Source organism: Pseudophryne corroboree, chromosome 7 (assembly GCF_028390025.1).
Source record: "Pseudophryne corroboree isolate aPseCor3 chromosome 7, aPseCor3.hap2, whole genome shotgun sequence".
NCBI lineage: Eukaryota > Metazoa > Chordata > Amphibia > Anura > Myobatrachidae > Pseudophryne > Pseudophryne corroboree.
The window spans coordinates 155,514,131-155,526,217 of record NC_086450.1 but is presented as its reverse complement, the minus strand read 5'-3'; the positions used below and the strand labels follow the sequence as shown (position 1 = coordinate 155,526,217).

Sequence of the window (12,087 nt, the reverse complement as noted above, 5' to 3'; positions counted from 1 at the left end):
TCTTCTGTTTGCCATGGTCATTGACTACTCATAGTTTCCAGACAGCTCATTCAAAAGATTCTCATTATTTAAGGTAAGTTATTGATCAAGATTGTTATTGGTGTTTTGCTTAATTAAACAGCAATGGTAATTTATCATTGCACAGTAACCCATAGCAACCAAACTACAGCTAGTGTGGGTCATATTAGTGCAAGTTATACAGTCAAATCTAACATTACTGGTCTGTAGCAGTTTGTTTAGTAAGGGGGTGATGCATACTTGCCTACCTGACCCTCTCCATGAGGGAGAAAATGCTCTGTTCCTGGGCTTCCTGGTAATGTATAATTGCCATCACCTGTGGTGAAACACCTTTCTTATCAATTAACTAGCTCACCACAGGTGGTGGCAATCATACATTACCAGGAAAGTCCAGGAACAGAGCATTTTCTCCCTCATGGAGAAGGTCAGGTAGGCAAGTATGGGGTGATGATGCGACAATGGGCTAGGCAGAGGTAAGCATATGCGGACATAAGCCCATTTTCGGATGGATCTCTTTCACCAAGAATAGTACTGGTGGAAGTGTGCACTGATGACTGCTATGTAACCAAGTGTATGGATAAGGATGTTGTAGTACATCTCTGCAGCTGGGAGAATGTCCACATCTTTCTCCCTGTACACAATGTGGGTGTAATTATGGCTGACTAGTATTCAACTCTGCATCATCAGCCCCATAATGTGTAAATCTTACAAGAAGGTAATAGGCTAAATATGACCTGTTTGTTAGCAGTATATTCAGCACTTCAGGAATAATGCATTTTGATTACATAATCAGTACAACCAATTAGTAATACTTAGCTAAGTAGTATTAAGGTTTTATGAAAACATAACAAAAGTCAACTTTGTATGAAAAGCTACTAAAATATAATTGACAGGGATACATACAAAACTGGAAATACCCCCATGCTATGACAGCAATTGAGACCATAACAGTAACTATGGAATGAAAGTGTTAAACATGCATCTCCTGTAGTGCTTTTAGCCATTATGCATTGTGAGAACCAAGGTGCCAGTTACCTTGTGCAAAGTTTTACATCTTCGTTGGGAGCTATAATTTGGGGATCTTTCTCTTTTTTTTCTACCATTTCCACTTTTGCAGACACACAAAATAGGTGAAGATTGTATAAATGTGCTGAATGGTCAGAGTTGTGCTTTTACACAATTGTAAAATAGCAATTTGCATTCGATTTCTAAATAAATGTGATTTAATTTGGATTAGCTGCAGAGGTAAGTGCAAGCGGTTGTTCTGTTGATTACAGCTGTAATAGAAGTCATACCTGCCGGTATGGGGGATGCAGCTGACTTGTGATGGGGCGGATGCTTCACATAATTAGGCTCTGCCCCTCATAATATATTTGCACTATGTAGACCCCTGTCCACTCCCCTGCAATTCTCATTATTATGCCCCCATCCTGCCCACTGGGCTAGATTGCCAACCAATGCTGTGAAATTTTACAGCTTGGCGAAATCATGATGAGCTGCTGTCAGGGACAAATCTGAAATGTGCAGAAAAGTTTAGGTCTGGGATGGGTCATGTCCTAACAATTTATTCACAGTGTAAAAGTAAAGCTGTCCGGTTTTCACTTGCTACAGTGCATGCAAAATCAACCACTATTTCTGCAACGGGGTACACTGTGTTCCACAGGGAAAACATCAGGGTGTAGATATGGATCTTGATCCAGAGGCACCAACAGGCTAAAGCTTTAGACTGTCCCAGGATGAATTGTGGGGCCTCCTCTGTAACCCTGCCTCCAGGCACTGTGAGCTCAGTTTTAGAGTTGGTGCCTGCATGAAGCAGGTCACTTAACAGGGGGGCTGCGCTAGGCAGCCTTGAAAAAGCTTTTTAGAAGACTTCAAGGGCTGCAGCACTTCATATGTCAGTGTGACATACTGTGCTGCGGCTCCATCACCTCCCTGGTAGTGTTGCATACTCCCGCTGGCTCTGTTCCCGGGTACTTGAGGTGGAGACACTCAAGTTCCTAGGCACACCACCGCAGATGCTCTCCTGGAATGCGTGGCTGCTACTAAGGTAGGAGGTAAGAGGGTCCCCCAGGCGGGACCCACCATTAAATCACGTTCCGGTTTAAGGAGACGAACCGCAACGCTGAGGTGGACAATGTGACAGAGCAGGGACCCCACTATATCCACCAGGGCATGGGAGTACAGGTCAGATAGTCAAATATCCACTTTAATAAGGTTCCATAGTACCCGGTGGTGAGGAACAGCATATGGGAAAAGGCACTTGACTTGTAGCCCCTCCCCCCAGCTCCGGGCGCCATCTACTGCTGGTGTTCCTGCCCTGCAGCTGCCTTACACTCTCCCTCACTCCCTGACTGAGATGCTGGGTGCCATCTTCTCACAGTAGCTGCGACAGGTCTCCGGGACTGCAGGGCTAGGTCTCCTCTGTAAATCCCACCTGATTCATCAGCGCTGTGATTTTAAGACGGTTTTAGTTAGGAACAAGTGTACCTCTACCAGAATATATTGTACGAGTATTCTGATTTATACATCCGCTCTCGGACCGTGCATTGTTTAATATATATATATATATATATATCAATAGAGAATAGCGCCTAGGTAAATTCAATAAGGAAGAGGAAGTCCTCATATCAGGACGAAACGCGTTGGGACAGGGACTGGATGCTCACCCCTCCGACTTCCCATTCGTGGACAGATAAGCCATGTTTTTATATTATTTCTTGTACGTTTGATACTTGCATTTACGGATTAATTTTATCCCAAAATTTCTATATGTGGACAGATAAGCCTGCTATACTTCATAATCTTGTACGGTTAATACCTACATTTATAACTGAACGAGCTGCTATATACGTCCTTATGCCCTTTTTTACTGTTTTTTGTCTATATATGTAACCTGCATGTATGGCAGGAGTGTGTTTAATAAATTGTTACTGTTTTTATCTAATATAGTTTTCTTACCAAAAATTGGAACCAGCACAGTTCCTAAATTGGTTTTTTAAATACTTGTAAAAATTTTAAAACAGTACACACTATGTCGAATTTATCTCTCTTTTACATGCCGGCTTCTAAGAGTCATCTACCAGAAATATCCACAGCTAAGTTGCAATACTTTGTCTGTTTTACCACCACGTTTATACTCCCGAAGAGTGATTCACCGACACTATTAGGCGCTTTCTTTACTTCATTTTTTTTTATATATATATATATATATATATATATATATATATATATATATATATATATATATATATATATATATATATATATATATATATATATATATATATATATACACATCCACAATTAGGGCAGCACTCCCAGTGAAAAAAGCATCTGCTCCGGTGCCCTCCAAGGAACCCCAAAAAGGCCCACAATATACAACCTGGTGTGGCGGCACTCAGATATAAATCACATCTAAAGGCAGAAGTACAACGTTTCGGAGAACTTTTAATCACACTCCGTCATCAGGTAAGACAAACATACAATACACATACCTTAAATACAATCCCCACCACGAGTGACGCCATGTGCACGGCTCCGACGAGAGGGCGCCCGCTGATGACATCCGCACTCATCCCGATCACGCTGAGATCAACATGTGAACCAGCGCGTACTGTCAGAGGGCGGACGCTCGTTAATGACGTCCGCTCCGGTCCTGCCTGTTACATAGCAACCACTATAAACAAAGAAAGGGAAATACATTACATTTAAAAACAGAGGAACATGTCGTGTCCTGTGTACAAGACACTGCACAACACGCTCACTTGGGTAACAGTTAGGCTAAAGACATTTAAACAGCAGTAATAATTATCAAAAACAAATGCCAAAAATGAGTCAAAATTAAGTGGAGTACATACAAACTCCACATGGATGTCAGAAAACATATACATTGCACAATCTACAAAAAACAGTGTAATCCCGGAGTTTCATTGAGACCTCTAGGTGAGAGTGTCCCTAATTCATGAATCCACCGCGCTTCTTTTTGTAAGAGGCGTAGAGATCGATCCCCACCTCTAAGCTTGGCTGGTTCATGGTCTATAATGATGTATTTAAGAGAGGACAAACTGTGGCCAGCATTCAAAAAATGACGTGCCACAGGTTGGTCACTATTACCCGTACTAAGTGCATTACGAATAGCTAATTTATGATTGGCCATGCGCTCTCTCAGGGTACGATCAGTTTTACCTATATAATTTTTACCACAAGGGCATACAATCATGTAGATTATAAATTTTGTAGTGCATGTTACTCGGTACTTGATCTCATACTTTCTACCGCTATGTGGATGTGTGAAAAATTTACCCACCATCAATGCACTACATGTTACACAGTTAAGGCACCTAAAGCATCCCTTTTTCAGCTAAAAAGTTATGGCCAATTGTTGCTACTGACCATGATCTCAATTTGGGCAACACCACCATTATGCCATGCTATACCCGCGGACGCAACATCAGGGATTGGGTCATGAAAACTGACATTACAGGCCTTCAATCCCATCAGAGTGTGCAAAGTAGCTTCATGAGTCTCAAAAAGGGATGCTTTAGGTGCCTTAACTGTGTAACATGTAGTGCATTGATGGTGGGTAAATTTTTCACACATCCACATAGCGGTAGAAAGTATGAGATCAAGTACCGAGTAACATGCACTACAAAATTTATAATCTACATGATTGTATGCCCTTGTGGTAAAAATTATATAGGTAAAACTGATCGTACCCTGAGAGAGCGCATGGCCAATCATAAATTAGCTATTCGTAATGCACTTAGTACGGGTAATAGTGACCAACCTGTGGCACGTCATTTTTTGAATGCTGGCCACAGTTTGTCCTCTCTTAAATACATCATTATAGACCATGAACCAGCCAAGCTTAGAGGTGGGGATCGATCTCTACGCCTCTTACAAAAAGAAGCGCGGTGGATTCATGAATTAGGGACACTCTCACCTAGAGGTCTCAATGAAACTCCGGGATTACACTGTTTTTTGTAGATTGTGCAATGTATATGTTTTCTGACATCCATGTGGAGTTTGTATGTACTCCACTTAATTTTGACTCATTTTTGGCATTTGTTTTTGATAATTATTACTGCTGTTTAAATGTCTTTAGCCTAACTGTTACCCAAGTGAGCGTGTTGTGCAGTGTCTTGTACACAGGACACGACATGTTCCTCTGTTTTTAAATGTAATGTATTTCCCTTTCTTTGTTTATAGTGGTTGCTATGTAACAGGCAGGACCGGAGCGGACGTCATTAACGAGCGTCCGCCCTCTGACAGTACGCGCTGGTTCACATGTTGATCTCAGCGTGATCGGGATGAGTGCGGATGTCATCAGCGGGCGCCCTCTCGTCGGAGCCGTGCACATGGCGTCACTCGTGGTGGGGATTCTATTTAAGGTATGTGTATTGTATGTTTGTCTTACCTGATGACGGAGTGTGATTAAAAGTTCTCCGAAACGTTGTACTTCTGCCTTTAGATGTGATTTATATCTGAGTGCCGCCACACCAGGTTGTATGTATGTATATATATATATATATATATTATATTATATTTACTAGTGCAGTGCAGTTTTATTGTCTGACTAAAATAATTATCTGCATTGTCACTGTGACTGTGTGTGCCTGTATCTGCCATGTGGATTTCACTTTCAGTGTATCCCAGCTGTGTCTATGACTGTATTCTGTACCCTAGGACTAGGTGCGTCAGGGTCTCATATATAGTGCTGTACAGTATTTACCGTTAAGTTTATTCTACTGTGTACTCAGTCACATCATACCGGATTTATTCGCTGGTGTTGTGTATTGTGTAGGCTGTCACATAGTACCGGATTTAGGTGCTGGTGTTGTGTACTGTGTGCGCTGTCACATACTAGGGGATTTATTTGCAGGTACAGTATTGTACTCTGTCTGGCTGTATCGTACTCATACGCTCTGCAGTTACATTCACTAAAATGCCTAACACAAAGGGCGGGCAATCCATGGACGCTCCTGTATCATGCAATGCATGCGTCAGGGATTTGCCTGAGGGGGAAGCTTTGAATGATAGTCTCTGTAATATGTGCCATACATCTCCCAGTCAGTCCACAGCTCCTGTAACCAATCAGGAGCTACCTTGGGCGGCGTTCTCTACTATGCTTAATACACTTGTGACATGCCTTATGCCCCCTATGGGACCTCCTGTGCCATTGCAGCCACATATTGTACCCATGGTAAATCCGCCCTGGGCGGATACTCTGTATACCCAGATACAACAATTGAATCAATCGTTGGTTAGACATAAATTTACCCCACATCCCTCTGGGGTCAAGGGGTCATCTAAGCGTGCCGCTTCCTCCTCACAATCCACTAATATTTCAGATGATACTTCTGATGAGGATGGGGAGTATACTGATCCGTCGGACACTGATACAGTTGCTTCTGACAAGGAACCTACAACTCAGGTTGATGTCCCTGACCTAGTGGAGGCTATTAAGCTGATTCTGCAAATCAATGATGATGTAGATCCCACCACTGCGTCTAAGAAACCTGATAAGTTTAAATGTCAGAAGGTAGCTAAAGTAGTCTTATCGCATTCTGACCATTTAGTAAATATACGTCAGGAACCCTGGTCTTCTCCAGGAAATAAATTCTCCCTGTCTAAAAAGATACTAGCTCGTTATCCTCTCCCTGCTGAGTTGTGTAACAAGTGGGAAAATTCCTCACCGGTGGATTCCCATGTCACCCGTCTTGTGATGTCATCTACTCTCCCTGTCACCACTGTCACCTCACTGAAGGAACCGACAGATAAGCACGTGGAGGGATGCCTGAAGTCTATTTACTCCCTTACATAGACCCACTATAGCAGCCTCTTAGGCCGCAAAAGGGATTGAAGCATGAGTTCAAGCAATAGAGGATGAGCTACCTCAGGATATATATGACACTGCCAGACAATATCTGTCTCATATTACCACCACCTCCCAATGTATTCAGGAGGCGTCCTCTGAGGCAGGTGTAATGGCGGCCAAGGTGTCGACTAAGTGTATCCTGGCTCGCCGAATTCTGTGGTTGAGGTCCTGGAAGGTGGACCTGGACTCCCAAAAACACCTTGGAGGTACTTTCTTTTAAGGGAGACATCCTATTTGGGGAAGATCTGAATAAGATTGTGACTGACTTAGTGGCTGCTAAGACTGCATTTCTCCCGAATACCAATCCTTCTGCACAGAAGGCAAAGAGTAACAATTTTCATTCCTTTTGACCTCAAGGGAAAGCAAAAGGTCAGACATACCCGAGACAAGCTCATGCTCCCAAAACCACGAAGCCCAAAACCAAACAATCCTGGGCCGCCCGTCAGCCTGCTTCCAAACAAGATAAGCCTGCTGCATGACGGGGCGGGCCTCCCCATGGGGGATCCCAGGATGGAAGGTCGACTTCTGCAGTTCACCCAGGTCTAGTTAAAGACCACTTCAGATGCATGGGTGTGAGAAGTCATCTCTCAAGGGTACGCAGTCTCTTTCAAGAGATGTCCCCCTCGCCAGTTCTGCACGATGGTTATTTCTTCGGACCCGTTGAAGGCGCAAGCTCTACACCTGGTTGTGCATTCCCTTCTGGATGGATACAGGAGTGGTAGTGCCGGTACCCCTGTCCCAGAGAGGCAGAGGATACTACTTGACCCTGTTTCTAGTCCCGAAACCCAATGGGTCTTTCCGGCCTATACTCAACCTCAAATCACTGAACAAATTTGTGAGAGTGTCCAAGTTCTGTATGGAAATGCTGCGCTCGATTGTACTGGCCATGGAACCAGGAGATTATATGGTATCCCTGGATATACAAGATGCCTATCTGCATATACCTATTGCCATATTGCCTCAGCAATATCTGCGGTTTGCTATTGGCAACCTTCATAATCCATTTCAGGCTCTGCCGTTTGGACTGGCCATGGTCCCTCGGATCCTCACCAAGGTTATGGCCATGATGACTGCTAATCTGCGTTATGAGGGAATCAGGCTCCTGCCGTATCTGGACGACTTGCTGATCCTGGCGAACTCCCAAGATGTCCTCCTCAGTCATCATCATCATCTGATGGTAAACTTCCTACAAGCCCACGAGTGGCTTGTCAACTGGAAGAAGTCCTTGCTGGTCCCTGCTCGGAGCATGGTGCACCTGGGGGCACTGCTGGATACACACAGCCAGAGACTGTTTCTGTCTCCAGAGAAAGTCCTGAAACTTCAGGACAGGTTCAGATACTTCCTCTCTCTCCCAAGAGTGTTGATACAATCAGCAATGCAAGTACTAGGCCTCATGGTGTTGGCTTTCGACATGGTAGAGTACGCTCAATTTCATTCCCGCCCTTAATCCTTTCCAAATGGGATGGCCTGACTCATCGGATCAGGTCTCAAATGATCTCCTTGACTCCAGAAGTTCATCTGTCACTGAACTGGTGGCTACAGGACAAACAGTTGAGCATGGGCCATCCCTTCTGGATCCCCAACTGTGTCCTACTGACTACCGACGCCAGTCTGAGGGTTGGTGCGCGGTGCTGGAGCTACACTCTCTTCAGGGTCGGTGGACCAAGGACGAATCTCTCCTCCCAATAAACATTCTGGAATTGCGGGCATTGTTCAATGCTTTGTCTCTCGCCCTGCCTCTGACACAGAACAGGCCTTTTCAAGTACAATTTGACAACGTCACCACGGTGGCATACATAAACCATCAAGGCAGCACTCGAAGCTGCATGGCAATGATGCAAGTGTCAAAAATCCTTCGTTGGGCGGAACGCCATCTGCCAGCAATATCGGCAGTGTTCATTCTGGGTGTCCTCAAATGGGAAGCGGATTTCCTCAGTCGATGGGACGTACACACTGGATAGTGGAGTCTTCAACAGGAAGGCTTTCAACTCCTAGTGGACAAGTAGGGTCTACCAGATGTAGACCTGATGGCATCACGACACAATCACAAAGTTCCGGTCTTCGGATCAAGAACAAGCAATGTTCGTGGTGGACGCACTGGCAATTCCCTGGAACTTTCGGCTGCCCTACGTGTTCCCTCCGGTGTCTCTTCTGCCCAGGGAACAACGGAAGTTCAAGCAACAAGGAGGAATACTACTTCTAGTCGCTCCAGCGTGGCCCCGATGGCATTGGTTCTCAGACCTACAGGGTTTATCGACAGAGCATCCTTTTCTACTTCATCAACGCTCAGACCTCCTCGTTCAGGGCCCATGTGTCTACCCGGACCTGGCCAGACTGGCTTTGATGGCGTGGCTCTTAAAGCTTCACTCCTGAGGGCCAAAGGATTCTCCAAGGTGGCTATCCAAACTATGTTAAAGGCTTGTACACCGGCTTCTGCACGGATTTATTATACGGTCTGGAATTCTTAGTTCACCTGGTGTGCTGTTAAGAATTATGATGCTTCCAAGTCTAGTACTTCCAGACTTCTGGCTTTTTTGCAACAAGGCCTGGATTTAGGACTTCATATGGTCTCCCTCAAGGTTCACATATCTGCCTTGTCGGTGTGGTTTCAGAGAAAAATTGCATCTATACCTGACGTTCATACATTCACTCAGGGCGTACTGCAGATTCAGGCTCCCTATGTCCCTCCTGTGGCTCCATGGGATTTGTCTGTTGTCCTGAATGCCCTGCAAGAGTCTCCATTTGAACCTCTTGAATCAATGGACCTTAAATGGCTCACAGCCAAGGTCCTGTTTCTGATGGCTATTGTCTCTGCTAGAAGGGTGTCAGACTTAGGTGATTTGTCCTGTCGTCTACCCTTTTTGATATTTCATAGTGACCCAGGTTATTTACTTAAGGTGGTGTCATCTAAGAGATTGTGGTTCCAGCCTTCATCTCTTCCAACTTGTCCTCCAAAGAACGGTCTTTGGATGTGGTACGGGCTCTCTGTATATATGTGGAGAGGACTGCCTCTATCAGGAGGTCAGATACCCTCTTTGTACTGTTTGGTTTCCACAAACGTGGCTGGCCTGTGAATAGGCAAACCTTGGCCAGATGGATTAGAATGGTGATTGCACAAGCTAATGTGCAGGCTGGACTCCCAGCTCCTGTTGCTATTAAAGCCCATTCTACTCGGTCTATTGGACCCTCTTGGATGGCCCATCGTGGTGCGTCTGAGGAACAGTTGTGTAAGGCAGCTACGTGGTTCTTAATGAACACGTTTATTAGGTTCTATGCTTTTGATACTTCGGCCTCCCAGGATGCTTCCTTTGGATGCTGGGTTCTCATACCCGCTAAGGTGCATCCCCTCCCTTGAGGAACTTCTTTAGGACATCCCCGATGTTTTCCCTGTGGAACACAGTGTACACTGCAGAAAAGGAGATTTATGGTAGACTTACCATGGTTAAATCTCTTTCTGCAAGGTACACTGTGTTCCACAGGGCGCCCACCCTGACGCACTTAGCTTCTTTGGGTTTGTATGGCATTAGCTGCTAGTCCCTTCTGCTGTCATGAGACTGTGGTTCTATGTGACTAACATCTGCCTTCTCTTTTACCTGCTTCTGCATTGGACTGGTTAACAAAACTGAGCTCACAGTGCCTGGAGGCAGGGTTAGAGAGGAGGCCCCGCAAGATCCATCTCTACACCCCGATGTTTTCCCTGTGGAACCCCCAGTGTACCTCGCAGAAAGAGATTTAACCATGGTAAGACTACCATTTATCTCCTTATTCCCTGCATGCAATAAAAAAAAAAAAAACATTTTCAGTGCTTGTATCGCTCCATATTGTTTCCAGGTACTAATTTTCACCCTTTAGCTGATTTTGTACTACCTATAAATAAGGTTCTTAGTGAGCGTAGATCACAGTTTCTCAAATGCGGTCCTCAAGGCACCTGAACGGTCCAGGTTTTAGGCATATCCATGGCTCATCACAGATGGTTAAATCAAATTGATTGAGATTCTAATTAAGTCACCTGTGGCCAAGCATGGATATACTTAGAACCTCTGGACCATTAGAGTGCCTTGAGGACTGCGTTTGAGAACCTCTGTTCTAGAGAATTAAAGCTATTGCTGAAATCTCTATTCGTTGCTACAAAAGGTTCTGGGATTGCTGTGTGTAACTATGGCCCTCATTCCGAGTCGTTCGCTCTGTAATTTTCTTCGCATCGCAGCGTTTTTCTGCTTAGTACGCATGCGCAATGTACGCACTGCGACTGCGCCAAGTAATTTTGCTATGAAGATAGTTTTTTTTACTCACGTCTTTTTCTTCGCTCCGGCGAACGTAATGTGATTGACAGGAAATGGGTGTTACTGGGCGGAAACACAGCGTTTTATGGGCGTGTGGATGAAAACGCTACCGTTTCCGGAAAAAACGCGGGAGTGGCTGGAGAAACGGGGGAGTGTCTGGGTGAACGCTGGGTGTGTTTGTGACGTCAAACCAGGAACGACAAGCACTGAACTGATCGCAGATGCCGAGTAAGTCTGAAGCTACTCTGAAACTGCTAAGTAGTTTGTAATCGCAATATTGCGAATACATCGTTCGCAATTTTAAGAAGCTAAGATTCACTCCCAGTAGGCGGCGGCTTAGCGTGTGTAACTCTGCTAAAATCGCCTTGCGAGCAAACAACTCGGAATGAGGGCCTATGTGTATTCCAATGCACATAAAGGAGCAACTTCAGCCCAGTAGTGTGAGTAAACATATTGTTTAAACCATTACCTCAGCCTGGGGTGTAAATTATTACATCTACACTAAAAAGGTCTACAGTCAATAGGTCTACAACTAATGTTAGACCTGCATTAGGTCAATAGGGGTCAAAAGGTTGACATAAAATAAGTAGACAGTAGGACACGTTGACGGGGTCAAAGGGTCGACAGGATCAAAATGTCAACATATAAAAAAGTAGACACCTTTTTTTTTGGGGGGGGGGGTGTTTTGTCACTTTTCTGCAACAAATAAGTACCATTAGTGTACCATGTGCCCTTGCTTCGGGCAAGGTGCCTCGCTGCACTCGGCACAGGTTACTATTCCCAAACGTAGTCCATGTGGTTGGGAAAGTATGAAAAACTTGAAAAATTTTTTTTTAAACCTTGCGTCTACCATATGTGTGTCTACTAGTGTCATGTCGACCTTTTGACCATGTTGACTTTTTGAACTGT

General features: G+C 44.6%; 1 protein-coding gene across 1 annotated transcript in view; it reads left to right on the top strand.

Annotated features, from left to right (window-relative positions):
- LRP1B (LDL receptor related protein 1B) overlaps positions 1 to 12,087 on the top strand; it is a 1,835,733-nt gene that overhangs the window by 29,383 nt on the left and 1,794,263 nt on the right. The gene's annotated exons all lie outside the window — the stretch shown is intronic.